At 45.5% G+C, this 25,862-nt stretch overlaps 1 long non-coding RNA gene across 2 annotated transcripts in view; it reads right to left on the reverse strand.

The window, feature by feature from the left end:
• Positions 1-25,862, reverse strand: part of LOC144100616 (uncharacterized) — a 67,456-nt gene that overhangs the window by 16,053 nt on the left and 25,541 nt on the right. Inside the window, exon 3 of one of the 2 annotated variants that reach the window (XR_013307758.1) lies at positions 10,784-10,986. This is a non-coding gene — a long non-coding RNA (uncharacterized LOC144100616). Of the gene's footprint in view, positions 1-10,761; positions 10,987-25,862 lie in introns of those variants that run through there. The other variant, XR_013307759.1, reaches the window with a different exon arrangement.

The following is a 25,862-nucleotide window of genomic DNA, read 5'->3' on the forward strand; positions in this document are numbered from 1 at the left end:
ATATAATTTTTGTCTTACTCATATAAAACACTGCTAAAACACAGAAGACAGAGTTTCAAAGCAGGCGGCAAGTTTTGCGCCTCCTTGGAGAGTGCCGCATTGTCGGCTGCATTAGGACAATGGAGTAGAGCCGGACGGTGGTTGCTCGTGCTCGTATCCTATAAGGCGGCGGTAGTGTATGTCTTTCCACTGATCTCGCTTGGACATTAACGCGCAGTATTTTCTTCCATCGAAAGCAATGAGCCGTGGTATTACGTCCTAATCGAACCGAAAACGAGGACCGCCGTTTAAGACTCCAGATGCACTAAGAAGAAAGCACAGCAGTGACCGAACATGACAAAGCCGGAATTCTCGATCTGTCTATGCGTGGAAGAGATGTTTGAATTTGAGTCTGAGTTTATTTCCACAAACCAGGAGATACAATGTTTGTGGGGGATACAAGGGTAAAAAACCTGCTCAGGGGCAGCATGACTGTTCCCAAGTACCGTTACAGTGGCTGGAGCAGGGCGGAGAGAAGGATTACGAATAGGCTAGAGTTAAAGCAAAGCCAAAACAAGACACAAAAAGATGCAATTCAAACAGTATAATAAAAATAAAACAAAAAGAAAAAAACGCCGTACACAGCTTATTGCAGAACACAGTCATGCGGACAAAAATATTTCAAGCAGGTTTCTTACAGAACAAGCGAGAAAGTCGGTGTTACATTGAGTAAGGTTATTTAGTAACTTCGGCAACTTCTAGCTTAAATTTCTTGACCATAATTAGTTCGCAGATGAGGAATACACCAATTCTCCGGAGCTCGAGTAGTGTAGGGGGCTACGCGTTTTGTGAGTAATATTAGCGAGAGAGCAAAGATTACCTATTTTATTGTTTGTGTCTTTACAGGTAGGACAAAACCTGGCGGTGATTCATTAAGGCGGGAAGTGTCAGGGTTCTAAGATCACGGAAAAGGGGAGCAGAAGGAAAGTCGTGAGGCTTATTGCGTATGACGCGGAGGAAATTTCCCTGGATGACAAGCAGTCTGTCAATGTTTGTGCAAGTTGTTGTCCCCGATACAAGACAGCAATAATTAAGATGACCGAGGAAAAGTGCGTTATAAAGAGTTTATGGAAAAGGGAAGACCTCTGGCAGAAGGAACTAGACCCAGCACCTGAAAGAGCTTAACGATGAGAAAAGTTATATGACAGTGCCAGTACATATTATGATCATGTGTGAAAAAATGGCAGAAAGCTGGGCATCAATTTAAAGACAGCAAGATCTATTGCAGCGACCGATAGAGAGGCGTTGAAGAAAGGCGGAACTTCGAAAAAATTCCGAAATGAGGTTGCAGCGGCTATACAAAACGTTGCGCACAACAACCCTGCTTTCACGCGAAAGCAAAGCAGGTGGTGGAAGAAGAGTTGCCCGGAATTACCAACATCACAAGTAGCATTGACCACCTACTGGATGCGCACAGCTACTCTATGAAGTTAGTGACTCAGACTCCGATCGACGATAGATCGACCATAGATTACGTGAAACGCACCCGCGAATACGCGTAACGGCTGCAGTGTGAAGGACCCCGCTTGTGCGGGTTTTACGTAGATGACACTAACTATAATAGATAGTGTTCGAGAAGCTTCGGCTGTGAGGTTAAGGGACAGCCTGCGGCGCAGACGACGACTGGCATGAAAGGAGCAAACGTTAACATTATCGCCTGCATGTAAGCAAATGGTGGCATACATTGGACGGCTGTCGACAAGGTACACTGGGTCGTGTTCAGTGAATTTTCTGTGACGTATCTGCCCGGGTCGAAAGTGAAGAACCTTGCTCAGAAGCGGTTTTTGTTTTTGACAATGCTCCCGCTCGCAGCCACTAGGAACAGGCAATCCTGACCAGTCACATGCACTCGATCAAGCGACTGCCTCCTTGCAGCCCGTTTTTTAATCCTATAGAGGAAGTGTTTTAGAAGTTCAAGTCAGAAGTGAAAGTTTTCTTATGGGAGCGGAAAGACTTTTCGATCACTATTACTCCACCCGGAAAGACTAATAGGATGCATGGGCGCACTTTGTTGCTCGACGATCCTCGACACTACATGCAGCAAATACTACGGGTAGAGTGCACTGCTTTCGCCCGCTATAACTTTTTTATACCAGCAGCTTTGCGCGAAAATGATATGTAAAAAGTGTGAGGTCACAGTTTAAGCCCTCTAATGACTTCCAGATAATAAATTGCATTTTAAAGACGGTCTCTTCTGTGCTTGTATAAGACCGAAATGTTACTAACCTACAGCGCTACCAGATTACCTCCAGTAGCTATTCTTGATCTAGGCTGTACGCTCGGGCTTATAACTTCACTTACTTTCCTTCGTAAAACTGAAAAAGCGGTAGACGAACAAACGTTACCCCGGTTCTGTGATTCGTCCCGCCTGGAAAAACTCTGTTTTACACTACTTCCTCCTGCTTCTGCCAGTTGTGTTGAATCGTATTCAGAACCTCCCAAAACATTTTCCACTTGTTTCGATTCCATGAGACAGCCGGTAATATGAAAACAGTATGAAGGCCGTAATTGGCATCTGCATAAACATTCAGCACATCTCACTACCCATAATTAGCACAGCTTAGCCAGCTAATTAAAACACGAGAGTCGCACTTGTTTCTTCGTCATGAGTATAAGCTGGAAGCCGCAAGAATTGTGTCAAATACTAAGGTTTGGTAGCTGCTCGTGACTTTTCGACGTGTCAAGATATGCCAAGAAAACTGCAGAAGAACCTAAAACTGAGCGAGGTGGTGCTTCACTGAAGAATTAAAAACAGCACCGCGACAACTGACAAAAGATTCTTTCTTGTACGTCATCGCGGCGCCGCTTTTAACTCTTCAGCGAAGGAAGCGAAATATCGTGCATGAGGGTGTGACTCTTAGGCATCGCATGATCTCAGAAATTATCTAAACTTCGCTTTATTTCAGGCATTCGTGTGCCCTGGAGTCTTCTACCGCATACATTGCCCGCATGTGGATTAAATTGGTTGGCACCCGGATTAAAACCACTGGCGCTTGTACTAACTGCGTTGACACTCGGATTAAATTGGCTGGCGCCGGCATTGTTCGAGTTGGCGTTTGAATTAAATACGCTGGCGCTTAGATTAAGTGCTCAGCACTAAGAATAAATTACATGCCATGCAGATTATATCTGTCGGCGCTCAGATTATTCCCACTGACAGTAGGATTAAATTCAGTGGACAAATCTGGTAGATTGTTGACAACGCTGACGCCAATGAGTACGAAGGACGCCGACAGTGAGTAGCTTGAGTGCCGCGTTTCTTCTACAACGTTGTGAATGCCAACGATGCAGCGCACACCTGTCACTACCGCTACGTAGCTTAAAGCACGCCTGAGGCGTCCAGTGCTCCAGGGGGCCAGTTATGCGCCTTTCCTTTGCTTCTGAAGAAAACTGGAGATTAGTTATTTAAAATTCGTTTTGAAGAAAGGAAATGGCGTAGTAACTGTCTCACATATATCGGAGGACACCCGAACCGCGCTGTAAGGGGTTTGACCTCTGGCTCACTTGAAGGTCAAAACCGCAAGCACTGCGAAACCGTTGCGATGTAGCGTAGTGAAATTTTCTACTTCAAATCATGTACAGCAATAAAGTTAGGGTTTTTCGCGTAAAAAGGAGTGGTGAAAAAGTAAGTTTCGAGAAAAATGACAAGAAAGCATAGTGGATGATGAAAGAAAACGAACGTAGAGCGCAGAGGAAACAGAAAGACGGCGATAGAATGAAGGCGGGCTCCGGCAAGTCACTGTGGACGCGGTCCAAACTGGAACCCAGCGCCGACTACATTTCGCGCAGTGTGTTTCGTGTGCGGTAGACGGCTCAGACCAGAACAGCTTAGACCCAACGCATAGGAAATGAAATTTTAATTTTATAACATTAAACATTGTACAAAAACATATCATTGGTCATGTTTATTGGTTTTTTGGTTTTATGGTGTTTAACGTCCCAAAGCGACACAGGCAATGAGGGACGCCGCAGTGGAGGGCTCCGGAAATTTCGACCACCTGGGGTTCCTTCACGTGCACTTGCGTCGCACAGTACACGGGCCTCTAGCATTTCGCTTCCATTGAAATGAGACCGGTGCGGCCGGGATCGAACGCGCGTCTTTCCTAATCATGTGTGCTTTGACGCAAAAAGTGTATAGTTAGTTTTAGTAATATTTGCAGGAAATTGCTTAATGTGCAATCATTATGAGACACTTTTTAAAGCTCTATTTTCTTCGTTAGACAATTCTGTTTCGTAATCTGTCGTTACAAATATATTAGCGTCGTCTGCATACAGAGACCATTCGTCAGATGTTTTCAATGGAAGATCATTAATGTATGATAAATACAGGAAAGTGCTGAGAACAAAACCCTACGTGGCTCCATCGTATGTTGTTAGTCATGAAGATATGGATTCATTAGCAGTTACGTATTGTTCAAGATTGCACAGTTAAGTTGTCAGTTGTTCCAACGGTGCTCCTCTGATTCCGTAATTTTGAAGATTTGACTTTAAAGCGTTGTTCTTTAAGAGGTCCGGTTCTCTTGTTAAATCGATAAAATTGCGTTTTGTGAGTTTGCCTCCCTTTTTAGTTTTTTCTTAACATATTGCAAGAAAGCCAGTTCCGTTGATCTCGTTATTATGTATTTATTTATTCGTATGGCAATTTGATCTTATTATAACGAGCACAAAAAATATGTATTCTACGAATAATATTTTTTGCGCTACCCTTGCTATAGGGGAATATTAGATATTGGAGAGTTGTTTTCTAACACCTTTTGCTCCCTTTTGCATAAGTAATGTCATTGCACGTTTGTAATAATTGTGATGGAAAAGAACCCATGCAAAACATATCGATAATAATATCTCTACGGGTTTCTAGATACTCGCAGAAAACTTATCAACGACAAGGAAAGACCATCATGATCCATGGACATGGTGTGTTTCAAGGACATTATGATGTCCGCTTTATTTTGATTAATTTATTTATTATAAATGCTCATGTGGGTATTCCTTAAGAAGAAACATTATGCAAGAAAAACAATGAACTAAATATACTACCAATATAACGATATTTAAATAGCGTGGTGGAATACGTCCCGACAAGAGGTTTAAGCAGGTAGCAATGACAACGTTATGAATATTATAAAGCAGAATTGAAGCATGCTGACGTGACATACACTGTTCTCAAGGGTTCTGTACGAAGCTAAACAAGTTCAAAGAATGCAAGTCAAACCTGTCAAAAGATAAATCTTGCATATCTACTCTGTTAGATTACATTTTAGTTCTGAAATTAATTTATAACAATAATTGAGTTAAATGCAGTGGGCATTCCATTTTTGTTTATCATCAGGTGGAAAAACGAAATCTGACAACTTCTGTTCGCGCAAAATAATAATATATAATTGGTTTTGGGGGGAAATGAAATGGCGCAGTATCTGTCTCATACATCCTTGGACACGTGAACCGCGCCGTAAGGGAAGGGATAATGGAGGGAGTGAAAGAAGAAAGGAAGAACGAGGTGCCGTAGTGGAGGGAGGGCTCCGGAATAACTTCGACCACCTGGGGATCTTTAACGTGCACTGACATCGCACAGCACAAGGGCGTCTTAGCGTTATTCCTCCATAAATTCGCGCAAATGGAGGTTCGATTTGATATTCCGCTCATGTAGAAGAAATGTACTTGTGGCAAATCTATTTAGCAGCACACAGTAGGGTGTGGTGTTTATCTTACGTCTGCTTTCCACTGTTTGGAGGGTAAGGCTCTCGTTTATGCTTACGGAGTACGAGGCAATCATCACCCCTCACGTCACCAAGTTTCAATATATACGATCACGCCTCGTGCTAAACTGCCACACACTCACGCTATGCACTGTAATTCGTCTTCAGCAAATTCCATCTGGTTGCAAAAGTCAAGAAAGGAAAAGAGCGCATAGCATGGCTGCCAGAGTCAGTGGCCACCTCAATCGCACAGCAATGCGGCACTGGAGCAATAGGCCACAAGCATTCATTGGTTTCATTGGTGTTGGCGTTGACAACGTTGGAGACTCCGTTGATTTAAAGCGAAGGAAAGGTGCATAACTGGCTCCCTTGGTCCGTGGACACCTCAATTGCGCTTTCAGGTACGTGGCGCTTGTGTCCACTTGCAAAAGATTACTCTCGCACGATATTTCGTGTCCAGCAATGCTGAATAATATTAGTAATAATTCGATTTTGGGAAAGGAAATGGCGCAGTATCTGTCTCATATATCGTTGGACACCTGAACCGCGCTGTAAGAGAAAGGATAAAGAAGGGAGTGAAAGAAGAAAGAAGGGCCGTAGTGGAAGGCTCCGGAATAATTTCGACTACCTGGGGATCTTTAACGTGCACAGACATCGCCAGCACACGGGCGCCTTAGCATTTTGCATCCAGAAAAACGCAGCCGCCGCGGTCGGGTTTGAACCCGGACACTCCGGATCAGTAGCCGAGCGCCCTAACTACTAAACCACCGCGACGGGTGCAATGCTTAATCGCCAAAAAATGTTTTGCGATTTTTGTACTAATGTAGTGTGCGCGTTTGCTGTAGAAAGTTGGCAATGCTGAATCGCCAAAAATTGTTGGGCAATTATTGTACTAATTTAGTCTGCGCTTGTGCTGTATAAAGTAGGCAAGCGATTAATAGCCCTCTATGTACCCTTCGAATAAACTTTTATATAAGACATTGCGCACTCAGTGCTAGCTACAGGTAAAACAAGAGACAAGCGATTTTCTTGACGAAAAACACTGCCGAAAAACGAATAGAGATTGTCGCGCTTATCAATTGGGTCTGTCGTAGTACCATCTGCAGAAACCAAGAATGGGAGCTCTTTATTGGTGCGCAAAAGAGTAATTTCACAAGCAGTTCAGCCAATCAAAATTACTAAATTTATCTGTGGCTTCTTAAATGTTTTTTTTTACTTCCTTGACTTGGCAAAGTTCAGATACGCGTCCCAGTCTATGTGCGCTTCAGTTCGCTTGGCTTTCCCATTCACACGTTTCTTTATGATACATCCATTTATATACCTTTCTTGGGAGCCATTCATTATTCACTGCCGTTGAAAGCCACCTTTAAGAACGCATGGGTCAAGGCGACGGCGCACAATATAAGCGACAGAGGCGATCGTTCTTTGTTTACAGAAAATGCTCGATGCCCAAGCATGGCGAAAAAACAGGCACAGAAACTCTATGTTTTGTAGAGTGAAGAAGCCAAGGCGTAGTAGATACTTTACCAAAAAAACATTTAGATTCAGTACAAGCTTTCACATGGGCTGCTGCTCAGCTTCCCGAGGCTAGCAAGCTCGAGGAAATAGGTCTTTAACACCACCTCTTGAATGCCAAAACATTTTACTGATGCCGCATTTTAAGCACGATTTCCTAACGCAATTTAACTAAAATCCTCCTCCTCCTCTTAATTTGAACGTCATCGAAACATGGAGGCAAGGACACCCTTTCGAAATCGTAAAAAACGTGCCGTAAAAATGTAAGAGAAAATGCTCTGATTTCGAAACAAAGCTTGTCTCCTGTGTGCGTCATCTCCTAAATTGACCAAAAAGAGTACTACAGCGCAATTATATGCCAGTACGGTTATTTCGGCAGTGGTGCCGTTTGCACCACTCGAATATCAGCGAAGGTTCTGGAGACGGCCTCCAAAACAAGTCTTCCTCCTGGCAGCCGAAGGGCGCCATATGTGTCAAAATACGAAATAACAATGCTAGCAGCCATGCAGAATGGAACTGCCTGCACACAAGAAAAAATTAATCAACAACATAGCTCATTGCAAGGCTGATGCGAGAAAATTCATAGGAAAGTCGAATACAGAAAGGGCGACAATAAATTCTAAAGCACAGTTTCGGACTGATTCGCGTGAAATAGTAGCAGTTAATGGTTTATGGGGTTTAACGTCCCAAGCGACTCAGGCTATCAGAGACGCCGTAGTGAAGGGCTCCGGGAATTTAGACCACCTGGGGTTCTTTTACGTGCACTGACATCGCACAGTATACGGGCCTCTAGAATTTTGCCTCCATCGAAATTCGACCGCCGCGGCCGGGATCGAACCCGCGTCTTTCGGGCCGGCAGCCGAGCACTATAACCACTCAGCCACATCGGCGGCTAGTAGCAGTTAGACAAGCTAGAAAAACGGCCTGAGGGGCGAATTGGTGCATGATGAAATGAACGGCGGCGCAAACAAGGACACTAACAATAAAGAAAGAGACGCCACATGCGCATGCGGAGTCTCTTTCTTTCTTGTTAGTGGCCTTGTTTGCGCCGTCGTTCATTGCTTTACGTTGAAAGCATATCGTCACTGTAATTTCTTTACAGATTGCTGGATAAATATCAGAGGGGGAAGCATAACAATGGTGTGCGGCAATACTGTACTCTAGTGGCGCCCCCTATTCACTCAGGATGATTTGGAAGGGCGCAGCATCGGCGGCGATGCTTGACAACGGCACGTATCTCCTAGCGCCGGCACCAACAGCGCCATCTCTCGTCAGCGGCAGGAGGATGAAAAGTAGACACAGAGCAGGCGTACTTCAAAAGCTGTGGCTGTTAGTCTATTTGAAAATTTAGTTATGTTTGTGTATATTAAGAACGGACATCCAAATATGTGCCCGTGTTCCTCGAATTTCTGTAATTCTGCTGTGCACTAAAGACATGAACTTAAATTATACTTTCCCTTCACTATGTTTGGTCAGTCATACCGTGAGTGCAAGGCGTTTCATCCAAGTTTATGCGTAATATTAAGAAAACAAAATTGCTGGCGGTTTAGCTCTGGTTAAGCCTGGTCTAAAGCGAAGAACTGCATCGCCCTGGCTACGTTTCTGGTCGAGCGACTGGCGGGTCCTATGATAGCCATAGTGGCACAGACGCAGTAGAAGACATTTTTTATTCGATAAGCGTCTTGCTTTCTTTGAAACGACATTAAAGGCGCTCACACAAGACAGTATATATTTAATATAGCTTCAGTGATATTTACAACTCTATTATTGCTCGTTGTATTCTGAGATATGGAACCAAATCCGCTTCCAAACGACGCGCATACCCGGCAGATAACTTCAGAAAGCGAAATTGAAAAAGAAATTGGTTTTTTGGTGAATAGAAATGGTGCAATATGATACAGGCGTCATTTCTTTTTCTTAAAACCAACTTTCGTGTTCCTTCCCTTACGTCGCGGCTCGGGTGTCCACCAAGATAAGAGAGGACGCCGTATTTTCATTTCCCTAAACGCAGTTTTATTTCACTTTCCTTCCCTTACGGCGTGATTCGGGTGTCTACCGAGATATGAGAGAGGCGTAATTTCATTTCCTTAAAACCAATTTTCATTTCATTTTTCTTACCTTACGGGCATGGCTCGGGTGTCCACCGAGATATGTGAGAGAGGCGTCATTTCCTTCATTGACCTCTAGCTATATTCAAGGTAAAACTTCCGGCCTCGCTGACGGCTCGGAAAGCTGGCGAAGTGAAACTTTTCACTTCAAAAGCTTCAAAAGCTTTAAACGTTGAAGTTTCAGTTTTTTCGCTGTTCTCTGCAGTGGTCTGCACAAACATGCAGCTAAGAGGTGTGACATCGCAGTCATGGTGAATTATCTCAACAGTCAACTTTTATGCCATTACAGTTCGCTCCTTATTTACTTAGAGATCGGCGGCTTACCGTAATAATAATAATAATTGGTAAGCAAATTTCATACTTGTTTTTCCCTTTTTGTGACGCCCTTGTCACTTTCGAAGTGAAAAAGCGACGGTTTCTGCGATCTCTATTTCACTTACTGCTATTCTGAATGATTTCTGTTCTATGGTGAAATACTGATGGAAAATATTCGTTCGATTAGCTGAAGATTTCCTGCCAATTGCACATCATGGTCCATGCACTCTACCTCGCCTTAAGCAACTCGGTGTTGTCTTCCCATACGCCACAAACTCAGCACTATTATATGCGGGAAGCCCACCGCATCTATACTTCTGCTCACAGTCTCGACAAGCGTCATCTTCTGTGCATTGCAGACGCGCCAGGAGATATTCCTGGTATCAGTGAGGCAGTCTGAGAAGGACCAAAAAGGTTGAAAGGCAACTCTTTTCGTTGCCAATGCAACAAGCAACCTATGGTAAAAAAATGTCATCGCATGCACGAGTTCTGTCTTGCAGTGGCAAGTGATCAAGGAAGAGAAACCATTGAGGGAATAAGTCGTGGAAAACGGAATTGTTCTGAGGAGCCATAGGTCATCGGTCTGGTATCTGAAAATGTGTTTCACTTCTATTATGAGTTTGTTAGCATAAAAAAAGCCCAAGAAATACTATGATTAGTGGACTTCTCCGGGATACTAAGCATACATGTATATAAGGTCTCAATCGCAGGATAACTTTATTAACGTTGTTGATAGCAAGTACTCCGAAATACTAGGCATACAAAATATAGGGTTTCAATGAGAGGATAACTTACTTGACTTTGTTGAAAGCGAGTTCTCCGAAGTACAAGTAGTAGTAGTAGTGGTTTATTAAAATAATAATAAAAAGGAAGGATAAGAGTTTTGCTAGCGCCGGCATCTGCCATCGATACTCAAGCACCTGAGCTCGGGCAGCAGAATTTAAGGACAGCATGCAGAATAGAGAAACGAAATGAAAGAGGTGAGGAGGTTTGAAGACAGGATAAGAGGAGAGGTAATATACACAAACTCTTTACACAGTAAGAAATGAGTACAGGTTGCGCGTGTGGTTAGGAAGCATACAAATATATAAGGCCTCAATCACAGGATACCTTTATTGACGTTGCTGAAAGCGACGGACTGTTCCAGGTGATGGCGTCCTTGGGTATATTGGGTGTCCTATAGGCGGCCGCTTGTAGCCGTAAGGCAACATTTGACGAGGATTTAGGCAAACGCCAATGCCTTCGTTCGTTGTTCTGGGATGGCAGAGGCATCCATTCGGACATCGTGGTTCTTGCGGGAACCAGGGAATGCACTTGAAGAAGAGAGAAATGAAAAACAATGTACTTATTCGGAAACCCGTCGTTGAAATTGCTGACTGCATTGCTGGTTGCTGGTTTATGGGGGTTTAACGTCCCAAAGCAATCCAGGCTATGAGAGACGCCGTAATAGAGCGCTCCGGAAATTTTGACCACCTGGGGTTCTTTCACGTGCACTGACATCGCACAGTACATGGGCCTCTAGAATTTTGCCTCCATCTAAATTCGACCGCCGCGGCCGGAATCGAACCCGCGCCTTTCGGGCCAGCAGCCGAGCGCCATAACCACTGAGCCACCGCGGCGGCTCCTGCGGGCTGCATTGCGTTAAAACCTCAGATCAATTTTATGTCTATTCAGCGCAAAAGAGAGACAGATAAGGAAGACATATTCTTGATTTCTATCTGGATGATATTACCGATGTCTTGAGACACTATGACAAAGTGAATAGAAGTGCTTTTGCAATTTATGCAGGTAGAAAACAAAGCAGACTGGTTTAAATTGTTCAGGCTTGTTCTCTTTCCAGCGTGTTTGAGAGCTGGTGCAATTTTTTTTCTCATATTGTGGCCGCGTGTCATACTGAGAGTAAGCATGACTCCTTCATAAATTCATTTGTGTTTATTGTAATTAATTAAATAGCAGAAACTCTCCACGAACAGCACAAACGCGATACGTAAAAATAGAAATATAAAGAGTTTGAACTCGAATTTTATTGTTGTCGCCAGGAGCAATATCTAAATATCTGGAAATAACAATTTTTCATCAAAGTTGTAAACTAACAAATTAGGAAGGTTAATCTGTTAAATCAAACCGGTCATGACAGATAAGAACCATGTGCTTTAATTCCTACCTCAAGCCACGGATTGTGCCAGGTGACGGTGGCGGCAGTAGCGGCAATGAGAAATACAGCGTAAGGACTTCAAGAAAATAAAAAAAAAACTCTATATTGGGTTGGTCGCGCCCATAAAGAAGTGAGTGACTTGTCGGCGACGATAGCAATGAGCGTTATGGGCGGTCGTCGAACAGAATAACTGCCGTTCTCGGCTGCGCTCAATTTGCAGCTGGCCAAGAACGTTCCAGATAAAGCGCCTAACGCTGCTAAAGTTGTTTCACCTCCCGGCACAAACCGATAAAGCCGCGTCCTAGCAGCTTTCAGCATTAACAAACACAAGTACAGTATTTTGTGAGCATTACTTCTCTCTCCAAGAAGTATCGGCTTGATGCTTTACAACAAAATGAATGATGTGCAAAAAAACAGAGCATGCAAACACAAAGCGTTCGTCAGCGTCCAAAATAAGGCTTCAGGCGCAAAACGTGCACAACTTTTGCGGAGAACGGCGTCTCTGAGATGCTGTGACTGTATCTGGGACGACCCCGCAGTCAACATCAGTCAACAACAGCGGCAGCTTCCAAAACTCTTCGCTGCCGCCTTTCGGCATCCTTCAACCGCCGGTGAGCCAGTCGACGCTCCCGTTCTTCGTCGGTCTCTGCGGCTAGCTTGAAACATTTCACTTCTCTGCTTCTATCAAGATACTTAGCACGATTGGCAATGTCTGCCAGATGATCAGACTCAGCCCATCGTCTACGAGATCATCTCACCAATACATTGCTGTGCCCGGCAGCACTAAAACATTTTTACTTTCCTTTATCGGTAGCTGCCCGCATTATGGAGAGGTGTCTTTGAAACCTATCATATTGTGTGGGCCTGCCCCTCCAACCTGGCAATTCTCCCCACCCCCAACCCAACCCGGGAGGACTGGGAGGCGACCCTGCTCGGCTGCGACGACTTACAGGCCTAACAAGCATTAGTCGGGCGCAGCCGGGCGCACCGCCACTGGGGTCCCAAACCAGGGACCTGCACCTAGTGCTTGCAAGGATGGTCCCTTACGAGCTAATCCACACATACGTCCCTAATAAATGTTTTCACCCCGACCACCACCGTCCCGACGGCGTAGACGGTGCCGACCGACTCTCTCCATCCATAGCGAGCAACTGCGAGGCGGAAGTGTGTATTCACGCGACAGCGGCGCGTCTCCCTTTCAAGCGAACGGCGAGTTACGTGGTTAGTCACCCGGACAGAGCTGGCGAGGCGGCGGTTAGCACGCGGCTGCAGCAGTCGCGAGTTACACGGTAGGTCACGTCGCTCACACCTCCCCTCCTCCACTTGAAAGTCAAATGTACCGCGCCGATGACCTTTCCTCAACGAGGCAACTAAAGCTTTCGCTTTAAAATCTTTTTCGTTTTAAATATGTCCACCACTCGCATCGAGTAGTTAATACTTGCATAGAAATCCAATGGGGAACCTTTTTGATGATAGCGAGAAAGTTATATAGCAAAACCTGCATGCCTGTCGACGGGAGATCTGCGGGTATATTGATTTTTATAGTGAAATCTTTCAATTTATTAATGCACCACCCTTACAGAAAAATGCTCTTGTTAAGAATTGTTGGCAGTGCTCAGCCTTCGACAGAAACGGCTAACGTAAGCGATCACTTTCTTCACTTTCTTGGTTTTCTGGATGTGGACGGCTCCTTAGCCTACTGGGCTGAATTAGAGAATGAAAATGAAAATTGGTTTCTGGGGAAAGGAAATGGAGCAGTATCTGTCTCATATATCGGCAGACACCTAAACGCGTCGTATAAGGGAAGGAATAAAGGAGGGAGTGAAAGAAGAAAGGAAGAAAGAGCTGCCTTACTGGAGGGCTCCAGTAATATTTTCGACCACCTGTACATCTTTAACATGCTTTGACATCGCACAGCGCACGGGAGCTTTGCGTTTCGCCTCCATCGAAACGCAGCCACCGCGGTCGGGTTCGAACCCGCGAACTCCAGCTCAGTAGCCGAGCGCGCTAACAACTGAGCCACCGCGGCGGGTTAATTTTGCGTGATTTGGTATCAATAGGTACTTAGGCTCACGGAAGGAGATGCCGAAACAGAAATTGATACCAAATCTACTTTGCTTGATTTGGTGTCAGTTTCTGTTTCGTCATTTCCTTCCGTGATCCCAAGTACCTATTGGGACCGTAAACGACGCTGAAGAGGCATTAAGGCTTCTGCTTCCGGAACTTCGATGTTAAGGGCACAGGGTAAGGTAAAATTAGAAAAAAATCGTTTTTTTTTCTTTTGGAATTTTAGAAGTTCAATTCTTTCCACACATGTTCCATGATCGCACTTTCCTCAGAAAGCCATATTTACGGCTGAAAAACGCTTTTTCCGAAACCAAGTAGTGAGCGGCCACGCCCCCTTTCAGGATTAACGTCAATTTTTTCAACCAAAAAGTCCACCACCTGATTTCAAAACTTGTCTAAAATCAGCAACATATAAAAAATTGTCTGGCAACTATTGCACAGCTCCTCCTTTTTAGCCAAGACAATCCTGAGACGCTTTGCACGTTTTTTCCACGTTTCTGCAACCTTCATGCAGCTGCGTCCGAGTGCTATCCCTTTCGATCAGTATTGTAAATTGTGCCGGTGTTGGTTGCTGCTGATGAGTTGAGATGCCCAGGGCAAAGAAGGCCTTCGTCAGGCGTGAATTTCACGGCAACCGCTACGCTCATCGTGAAAAAGCAAAAGGATGTCCACGACCGAATGAGATCCCGAACGCCGAACGCGCCAGCTCCTCGACATCGAAGCTTTCAAGATTTTCTCTGTGCTTCCAGGAAGAGGATGTGCTACAGAGCAGCAGCCAATATGCCTTAATGGACATGGACGGCATTTGTGCCGCAATTACACAGATTTGTGTGTGCAGAGAGTGCGGTGGAAGTGTTCAGCTCATCGAAATTGTGACAAAACGGGTAGGTGTTGCAAGCGTTTACAGTTTGAACTGTGAAGTGTGTAGTGCCGCACAACGATTTGAGACGTCGAAGAAAACTACTTCTGGCCTCTAGGAAGCCAACCTCAGGTTAGTGTATGCCTTGAGGTCCATTGGTAAGGGAATGGCTGCAGGAAATATACTCTGTGCTATGCTAAACCTTCCTAAGCCGCCGACAAAGTTTGCGAAATACAATCAAGAGCTTCTAGGTCACATCGAAGCTGCTGCTCAGGAGTCGATGAAAAGGGCAGCTGACGAAGCTGTGCAGCTGAATGAGGGGGATAAAGACATCGCAGTTGCTCTTGATGGAAGCTGGCAGAAGCGAGGCCATACTTCCAATAACGGCATAGTCTCTGCGATCAGTGTAGACTCTGGGAAAGTGCTGGATGTGGAGGTTTTGTCTAAACGTTGTCCAAAGTGCAGCATCAAGGGTACAAACAGTGACCCCCTTCATAGAGAGGTGTGCCAAAGCAACTCATAAGGCACCAGCGGTGGAATGGAAGTCGCAGGAGCACTGAAAATTTTCGGCAGGAGTGAGGAGCTTCACGGCGTTCGATACGTCAAATACCTTGGGGATGGTGACAGCAAGGCTTTTATGGCTGTGAAGGCACAAATGCCATATGGTGATTCCGTTGAAATATCCAAGGTTGAGTGCATAGGGCACGTGCAAAAAAGGATGGGCACAAGGTTACGAAGGCTAAAAAAAAGAAACAAAGCAGTAAAACTCTCTGATGGAAAGAGCCTCTCGGGCCGAGGCCGACTGACTGATGCAGTAATAGACAAGCTCCAGACGTACTATGGTTTGGCCATCAGAAGAAATGTAGGAAACCTGGATGAAATGCGAAAGGCCGTTTGGGCAACCTTGTTCCACTTATCGGCCACAGACGATGACCCATGCCATGGACCTTGCCCAAAGGGACCTGATACGTGGTGTGCCTTCAACAGAAGTCAGTCAGAGGGCAAGCCATTTTTCCACAAGGAGAGTTTGCCTGCATCTGTCTTGGAGGCTATCAAACCCATTTATAGGGAGCTATCGAAGGCTGAGCTCCTAGAGAAGTGCCTGCATGGGCGAACTCAAAATGCAAATGAGTCGTTCAACCATGTTGTTTGGGAACGCGCGCCAAAGAATGTGTTTGTTAGGCTTCGGACCCTACGGATGGCAACACTGGATGCTGTTCTTTCATTTAATGATGGTAGCATCGCACGGGCCAACGTTTTGAAGGCGTGTGGATTGAACCCAGGGAGCAACACCATCAAGTGGCTGAGAGAAGCTGACCATAAGCGCATGTACTTTGCGGACCGAGCAACACGACAGCTTACAAAAGAGGCCTGACAGTCAAAACGACAAGCCGAAAGGCAAAAAAATGACGACGACAGTGACTACGAAGCAGGGGGCTATTAAACCAATTACAATGGAGGCGTTTCAGCGAATAAAAAATGGTTTTTTACATCTTTTTTCTCTTTACGCTCTATTATCTCAAAACAGTGTTATTTTCTTACAAAGGTACCATTATTTCCAATGCCGTTCAAGACAGACGGCTGATTTTTTTTTGCAATCATCTACATAAGTGTTGCCAACTACTGAACTAGAATTAAACAATTTCACTGAGCAGTTATTCAGTTATGAATATTGAAATGCGCAAAGAAAGGCCAGATTTGTGTACTACCAGAAAAAAGTTTATTAAAAATCGAATTTTCAACACATTTCAAATATTCTAGTTCAGTGAAAAGAGCACAAAATTTGGCAAACAATGATATATGTATTATTAGGCTACTGTTATTAGTTAGTGAGAAACATGTACCTCAACATGGCCTAAAATGCATGGGAAGTATAGGGCTTACCCTGTGCCCTTAAATGACGCGTCTGAATATATAATTTCGGTGCGAGGTGCGGCGACGTGCGAAATATTCGCGACAAATAGCCCGTATTGCGCGTAGAGTGTGAGGAATATGGGCACATCTTTCTTGTCGGCCAACGGTGGAAACTCTGGGATAACAGCTGCTTTCTGCGTGTCTGGACATACTGCATCTTTCCTTATGATGTAGGCAAGAAACGGCACCTCCTCACAAAAAAGCGGCAGTTCTCTGCCTTCAACGTTAACCCGGACAGCTTGATCGCTTTCTGCGCTCTTTAAACGCTTATTTAGGTGGTCATCACGGTTCCACGCAAGGACAACGGCGTCATCTAAGTATACTAGAAAATCTGCCACTTAAAGCGGTCATTACAGGATCCAAAACCTGTTAGAACGTTGCTGGCACGAAACAGAACCCGCATGGCATCACCTTGAACTCGAAAGAGCAGTCAGACTTGGTGATTTCTGTTTTTAACGCTATCGCGGCTGTGCAGAAAATCCGGTCTTGGTGTTGTCAGCGAAATATCACGAGCATGGCTCTTGCAGGTGGCCACAGAGAGAAGCCGAGGAGGCAGGTAGGCAACCTAGATGACGTCATTTTTGGGCGTCATCACAACCTACCCGTCGGATAGTGAACAAAATCCACTGCGGTAGGTGGCAATTAATATTTGATATTTCGGGAAGAGCAACCTGGGCCGCACAAGGCCCACCGCTGGGTGCACCTGCCATCGCATGGCAGTGGCGCATCGCTTACTCGCTGCAGTACTGCAGAAAGGTATCAGGGGTATGAGGTATGAGATATAAAAGGGTGACGTAAATACTGACCTTCTACATATATGGGAATTGCTCTTAATCTGGAATTACCTTAAGGAATTGCCCTTAACATGCAGCGTATCGACGATGCGGGGGACGGGGCGGAGACATCCATCTTCATCTATTGTTCAAGCGGTGGTAATCGACGCTGAACCGGTCTAGAGCATTCTTCTTTATAATCAGAGCCGGTGCCGCCCAGGGGCTCTTCGACGGCTGCAATACATCATCTCGAAACATCTCTTTCATTGGTCCCAGATGGCTTGGCGTTCTCATGCCGACGCATGGTAGGTTCTTTAGCGGGGAGATCCGACGGGTTCGTCGGTTTCAATAGGTTGTTTGGAAATAGGCGTTTGTTGGACTCTTGATGATGACGACAAGCACTCGCTGTAATATAAAAGGATGCGTACTTGGTTTCGTTAGCGGCGTGGCTAAGCTAAGTTGACGTCCACCTGGGGGGGGGGGGGGGGGGAGTTTTCTTCTTAGAGGAATCTCCTGTGTATTGCTCACCGAAGGCGAAGGCGTCTCGAACATCTCGTAGTATGTCCAAGAAAGCAGTCGTCGTGGCTCTGCGTAGGTACCGGTATTTGCTGAAATTTGTCACCAGCACCACAGCTTGTGCATTTCTGAAGCGGGTGATGGCTCTAATGATGCCAAGCCCTCGATCTAGGAGAAAACGCATGCTTTCCTGAATGATACCCTCGATGTTGTTAGCAGTTCTGGCACCAACCGAGGCGAGGACGCTTCACCCAGGTGGAAAGCTTCCGTCTTCATCGAGAACATTCAAGGTGACGCGTTGCTCTGGCGTTGTCTTCGAAAGACGTCCTCCGTCGAAATTGTGATGGACTTGATTTGAGCATCGATGGTCGCTCGATACGCTCTCAAAAAACAACGAGCCTAAGATCACCATTCGGGACACTTGCTGCAGAATTTTGAATATCACAGTGTCGGTATATTCGCTGACCATTACTCGTTCCGTCCATTCTCCTGTCATCAAAACTAGGTGGACTGCAGTGGTGCCGATTCGTGGACCATCCGAATTCGTTGTTATGTTATTGAGCTGATCTGCAAATGCTGTATTGATGACAGAGTTCTCCGCTATTGCGCACACTAAAGCACTTACTATTCTACTATCGACAGCCACTTCAAGGTCAATTTTCGGGTCCTCGCATTGCAGGTTGTCCTTGGAGTCAGATTTCTGCTTCCGCGATTAGTGTAATTGTTGCTAGGGTAAGTAGTTGTGCAGTCGCGTCACGTAGTAGTCGAGGTTGGCCTTATAGGCGGCGTTGGCATATTGATGGTGGCATCTTTATCCGGCGTGGTTGGTGGAAGATCTTCGGCGTTTGACTCTTAAGCGACCTCTATTCCTAAGGTTTCTCTCTTTATTTGAGTCTAGGAGAGCGGAAGGAACTTCGGCGGGCTGCCACTGCGTGGCTAGGGCTAGGTGATGCGAAGCATGTGGTTCATGGTGACGGTGAGTACGAGTGACGGCTTGGCAATTATTCCTTCCGATCACCAAGGGTCATGGCAGCGGCATGGCCGTGGAGTCTCTAGGGAAATGCCACGAAACCTAATTCGCCTGTATAGGCAGCTCCGGAAAATATGAGCGCAGGGGAAGCAGAGTGGGCGACGTTGGTCGGAGGTCATCCAATGGTCTGCTTTCCTTGGCGCGCGGCTGGCTAAGAAAAGGTTGGGTGGGCGGATGACGTCGTTGGGCGGAAATAAGTGTCCCTGGCAAGGGCTGCCCGGGGGTCTGTCGGTGCCCACTGCGTACGGCATGCCGTGAGGCTTTGCAGTCGAGGTTCTAGCCGAAGGGAGGCGCGACGCTGCGTAGACTTCTTAACGAACGACATAGCCGTTAATGATGCGATGCGGGATGATGAGGGTAGATGTTGCCGAAGATCCACCAGAAAAACCTTTCAATAACAAGATTTCCGCTGCTCGCTGACATGGTATCAGGGCTGCTGCCGGAGCAGACGTGTAGTTGGCGATCGTGCTTGCCAGCTCTGGCACTTAGAGCCCACTCTCGGTGGTCGCTTTCGTTATGAACTCTACGCGGCGGTTATCGGTGAACTGCGGACTATACCGGCTGAAAAGAGGCTCTTTAGTACCTAGCTTTACGAAACTGTACCTTGTTTTCTTCTTTTATGCTGAGATCAGCGCGTAGAAAATGGCGCTTCATTTCTTCAACAAACACTCTCACGATCTCATTGGGCTGCTAAGTTCATATCTGCTGCTGAAGCTCCGCTCTTTTTTTCTAGACGACGGTGCTCAATGTCCCAAATACCTGTTTCTTCAAGGCCCTCAATGTCCTCAAGGAAAATGCGTGGTTTTCACACCATACGCTCGATCAGCCGTGCAGTACAAAGAAGACGTTCCATATAGTTCAGCGTCATTATCGCTGGCGTTAAGCGCAGCCACATGGTCGAAGAAATCCAGCCATTCTTTTACGCTCTCATGAGGTTGCCCATGGATTATAGATGGCTCACGAGACTGGCTAAACAGAAGGGCCGTTGCTTGGGAACCATGGTGAACCTCGGGGGCGTAGTAACTACTGAGACTGGGGAGCGTTACAATGAAGACAAGGCGACAACACCACATAAGAACACCACGTTCTTATGTGGTGTTGACCCCTTGTCTTGATTGTAGCGCTCCCCAGTCTCAGTATGTACAACCAACTAGCCCCCTACAAAGCTTTAGGGGCGTAGTAAAACAGTATAGCAGGCACCTCCGCCAGAAGTCACGTAGTGATGACGGCAGTCCGGCAGTCAGCCAGACGTAGAAACGGCTGCCAAAAGAAACACTTTGACGGGCTGACTTGCGCCCACAAATAAGTAAATGAGCCGGCCGCGGCGGCGAACACTCGGCAGTCCTAAAACGTAATCACCGCCGCTCTCGTCCGCGATGAGTTTTAAGATGGCTAAGAATCTTCGATATAAAGCGCCTGGAGCAGGCGGGAGAATCTTGAAGAATGCGTAAACAGTTTCGTGTGGCTGCGATCATTCGATATAAAACTGGCCGCATCTGGCGTCACAAAGAGTTAAATCAGCGTGTCGGCAGATTTAAGCAACTCCTATAGTCTACCCTTCCGGGTATCAAGCGATGGAAACAAATATCGAAGATGCTTTACAAGAAGACCGTCGACAGCACATTCACGTGAAGCAATTACATAGAACCCTATGGCTGTCTATAGTTTACACAAGAATTACCGAGCGGCATTTTTCATGCAGGCAATGTGGATGGAAGGAGAAATGGCACGCAAGTCTACATCGGCGCTGTTACCACTTGTATGGTGTTTTTCCCGCACCAGTATATTTCGCCCAAATCTTGATAAGTGGAATCATATAGGCACATTAGGAGCGTTTTGAGTTTAACTCTGATCAACTAGAGGAGTTGAACCTTTAAATAAAATTAACATAAATGGCGAGCTTCTCTCCGCCGTCTACCCTGAAGCTGCGAAGAAGCGGTGAGCGCCACAGCGCACGCGGTACAGAGAATGTCAGGTGGCATGTGCGCCAGGTATTGAAGCGGTTTCATGCACGTCGTTTAGCGCTCAACGGAGGCGCACGGTTTTCAATCTGCACCAGGAAGCGACAAAATCTCTTAAGCACAGCGGCAACGGTAATCGCGTTTTTAAAATTATCGAATGATATTTCTATCACAAACGGCCAGCTAAAAATCTATATTTTCACCGTTGCACGTATCAATAATTGAAAAATTGTTAACTGTTTGAATTAAGTTAATCGATTTACTGGTTAATATGATTAGCTTCTTTTCTGGTGTCCGCCAATATTACTATCTCAAAAAATTTGTTTACCTCAAAAAAACCTTTTTAAAAATGAGTACAATACATCAATCAAGTTTCTGTAGGACCACAAATACCGGCAATTAATAACAACCTTTTTGCTACCAAATCAAAAGAGCAAATTAAAAAAAAACTTAGGATACACTTAACGAACCTTAAGAGTGGAGAGTGATAGCCGTAGATATCCCCAATACGGCTATTAAGGTATTCCCATACTTTTTATGCGTTTCGAAGTTGATTCTGAGACACTCGTCAGCAATGAAGAGATTCACTTCGGTCACACAGCTGTATCAGTAGACATTCGATTGGTTGAAGGCTGATATTCTCGTTCCTGCACTTTGTGGCTTCTATTTCTTCCTTCTCTTCCTTCCGTCGGCAGGTTGGGATGTGTCACCAGGTCACGCAATCTCTCTCTACCAATCATCATTTAATTTCCACCTGATACGCTGGCCAGGTCGGTCATAATCCTATAGCCCAGACTAGTTGTGGCAACGTCACAATGACATGTGACCTTTATCGACCAATAAAGACACAAGCTGTACTACTCAGCCCTACCCGTGCAGCAGTGCTCTCCGCTCCTCTCCACTTCTCTGCTCCAGAATGAGCGGCGCAGAGAACATCAGATTGTGCAGAAGGCAAAACACATCTCAACAACGAAAGAACTGTGTGTTCCGCAGCTCCTTAAGCCGCCGCGACCAGGAAAGCAAAAAATGACGAAGAAATCCTAATAGTGTAACTGCACATGCTCACACCCAGACAATTTTAACCAAATTTTATCGCTCGTTATCGCTTGTTGATCCCGAAAGACGTCCGGAACGTGTTTTGGACAAGAATTTTGCACTCTCTAGGCGCGTTACCGAGTGTCGCAATTTGACTGGCGTCGTCCTGCGCAGCCCCGCGAGCGCTGAACTTTCGAATGGTGCGAGTAAAGGCCCAAATTAATCGATCCACAGCGGCAGGGCTTACCGCGTCTTCTAAATTTTAAAACTGGCATGGCTAGTACTAATGAGAGGCTACAAATCTGTAGATTGGGTCAGGTGCCCATCTGTAATATTTTAATAGATAACTATTAGAATTTAGTTAATGACTTTACTAGTTACGTGATTAGCCTGCCTTTTACATCTGCCAAGACTGGCGTTACCTTGACGTAAAAAGCTTCTCTTGACCTCTAAAACGTGATCTCTAAACATCAGAGCCCGGCTTCCCTGAAAAAGCTTACACACACACACACACACACACACACACACACACACACACACACACACACACACACACACACACACACACACACACACACACACACACACACACACACATATATATATATATATATATATATATATATATATATATATATATATATATATATATATATATATATATATATATATATATATATATATATATATATATATATATATTACGAACGTAGGTTGCATTGGCTCCGCAGAATAACGATTTAAGAGAAGTGGGCACTTCTACAAAGACACTTTTATTTATCAACGTTTCGACCGCGGTGCGGTCTTCTTCAGGACTGTAGTACTGTAGGACACTTACGAAGGGAGCCAACAGTCACCGAAACCAAGGTGCATTGGGGAATGTTTATTTTTTTTTAATGTGTAGTGCTAATCAGTGGATAATAATACTTAGATTAATCTATCGCTTAAAGAAAATTACTTATAACGCAGCAGAAGAAACAACCATGCCTCCTGTGGGATCGGTGACTGTTCGCTTCCTTCGTAAGTTTGTCAAAACGAGTCCCTCTTCCTTTACCTTGTCTGATATATATATATATATATATATATATATATATATATATATATATATATATATATATATATATATATATATATATATATATATATATATATATATATATATAGTCATGGTGCCCCAGCAAACTTGAGCCAGGGTTCAAAAATATGCCGCTGCACTCTAATACGACACGACCACATGCATGTTGCTGGCTATTGTATGGAGCAAGTCACACTATTTTTGTATAGGGCTTAAGTGTTCAATTAGTGGAGGTTACTTGACTGACTTCGCAAGTAACGAGAAAGTCCATTAAGAAATTTGTAGAACGGTCCGCGAAACATCCCACTCAACAGTTTCTAACTTTCTATCTCTAACTTATCTGCTCTTTATCGCGCTCTGCAGATATCCGCGAAATACAAAACATACCACGTGAGGTGTTTGCTTCCGCGCCATAATTGCAGTGCTCTCAAACGTTCTGCCCACCAAACAAACAGCTCATTTAGCCAGGTCTGCTGCTGCTTAAAAGGTGACAGGGCTGCGACGCAGGTGCTGGCTGTGCGATTACGCGAGCTCCAGCGATAGTCTGCTGGTCGCTATCATTGAGCTCTCAAGGAAAGCATACCGCCGTTGTAAATCGCACAGTCTGCTGCTACGGCACTTCCCTGTACCCATTTAAGCGGTAGCACACCGGGCTAATGGTGCCTCGTTTCTACGCGGATAGTTTGAGAGCGCTGATATATATATATATATATATATATATATATATATATATATATATATATATATATATATATATATATATATTCCGATACTCGGAGGTCGTGGATTCGGATCCCACCGCGGCATGGTTGGTTTTTCTGCTGCTTTATAAGTAATTTTCTTTAAACAACTAATTGATGGGCACTAGATATTTAAAAAAAATAAAAACATTCCCCTATGCACCTTGGTTTCGGTGACTGTCGGCTTCTTTAATATGTTTGTCAAAACGAGCCCCTCACTTCATTTGCCTTGTCTGCTAATAGCTTAACGGGGGTCTCGGTTCTGGCAGTCTTGATGCCATATGTAGCATAAGAGGGCTCTCGCACAGTTTCCGCCCTTGCTGTTAGATGACGTTCTACGTACACTTGCGGCATTACAGGACGTGCTACGTCCACCGCTATGGACGAGGGTGGCGCTGGTGAACACTCTCAAGGTTCGCTTACACGCAAAACATAAATACTCACGAAAGTAGCAGATTGGACAGCCGTTGCCGTAGCTCAGTTGGTAAGAGCACCGGACGCGATATTCGGAGGTCGTGGGTTCGGATCCCACCGGCGGCATGGTTGTTTTTTCTGCTGCTTTATAATTTTCTTTAAATAACTAATTGATTGGCGCTAGACATTTAAAAAATAGTAACATTCCCCTATGCACTTTGGTTTCGGTGACTGTTGGCTTCTTTAATATATATATATATATATATATATATATATATATATATATATATATATATATATATATATATATATATATATATATATATATATATATCTCTTGTGAATGAAGGCCAGGTCGAGACGGCAAGACGGCCGTGCCTGGTGTTTATTCTAAAAGCGAATCCGGGCGCGTGCCACAGGCGCAGCCACGGGATGATGATGGTATGTACAAGAGAAAGAAGATCCCTGGAAGGCTCACACAATCTGCCTGGGGGGTCGGAAGCGGCCATCCTGGCCGCTCCTAAGCAACCTATGGTTCTCGGCGTACAAACGGTTTCAAACTGGAAACGTGGACAATTTCAGTACCACGGTGGCGTCGATCGGCTGGGGGAACAACAGGTGTAACACTGTAGTTCACGGGGGAAGTGCGATTGATGACCCCGTAGGGACCAAGGTAGCGGTGGAGAAACTTGTCACTAAGGCCAAAGATGCGCAGTGGTGTGAAAAGGAGTATTTCGTAATCTGGTCGCAAAGAGACCACACAATGAGGAGAATCGTAGCGACTCTTGCAGTCTTCCTGGCAGGCAGCAGTGTTGAGGCGAGCAAGGTGACGGCATCTGGCCACACGGGACACGAACTGGGCAGGTACTGCTGTGTTGTTATAATCAGGCGTAGAGAAGAAAGAACTGTCCAGAATTGTGGTGGGAGGACGGCGGTAAACGAGGAAGAACGGAGAGTAACCGGTAGTCCGCTGTATTGCTGCATTATAGGCGAAAGTGACAAGCGGTATAATAGTGCCCCAATTTTGATGATCCGGTGTGACGTACATGGAGATCATATCGGATAGAGTCCGGTGAAAACGCTCAGTTAGACCGTTGATCTGGGGTCAGTAGCTTGATATTGTCTTATGAAGGGTGGATGAGGCACGAAGAACTTCGGCAACGACGGTAGATAAGAAGGTCTTGCCGCGGTCACTGAGGAGCACCCGGGGAGCACCATGCCGCAAAACAATAGATTGAAAAAAGAAACTTGCAACCTCTTGAGCCGAGCCAGTGGGCACGGGTGCTGTCTCGGCGTATCGCGTGAGGTGGTCGACAGCTCTGATGACCCAATGGTTACCTCGATCGGAGAGAGGCAGGGGACCATATAAGTCGATGCCGATGACTTCGAACGGCGTGGCGGGACAGGGAAGGGGTTGTAGGAGGCCAGCGGGTGCAGAAGTCGGCCGTTTGCGAAGTTGACACAGGAGGCAGGAAGCGACGTATTTTGCAACGCTGGAGGATAGGCCAGGCCAAAAGAAACGTCTCTTCACGCGGTCGTATGTTTTGTATAAACCTAGCTGACCGGCAGTAGCGTCATCGTGGAGAGCCGCTAGGAAATGGGGGCGAAGCACCCGCGGGACGACTGGGACCCAGCGGCTTCCATCGGGGC

Source organism: Amblyomma americanum, chromosome 8, assembly GCF_052857255.1.
Source record: "Amblyomma americanum isolate KBUSLIRL-KWMA chromosome 8, ASM5285725v1, whole genome shotgun sequence".
Classification (NCBI taxonomy): domain Eukaryota; kingdom Metazoa; phylum Arthropoda; class Arachnida; order Ixodida; family Ixodidae; genus Amblyomma; species Amblyomma americanum.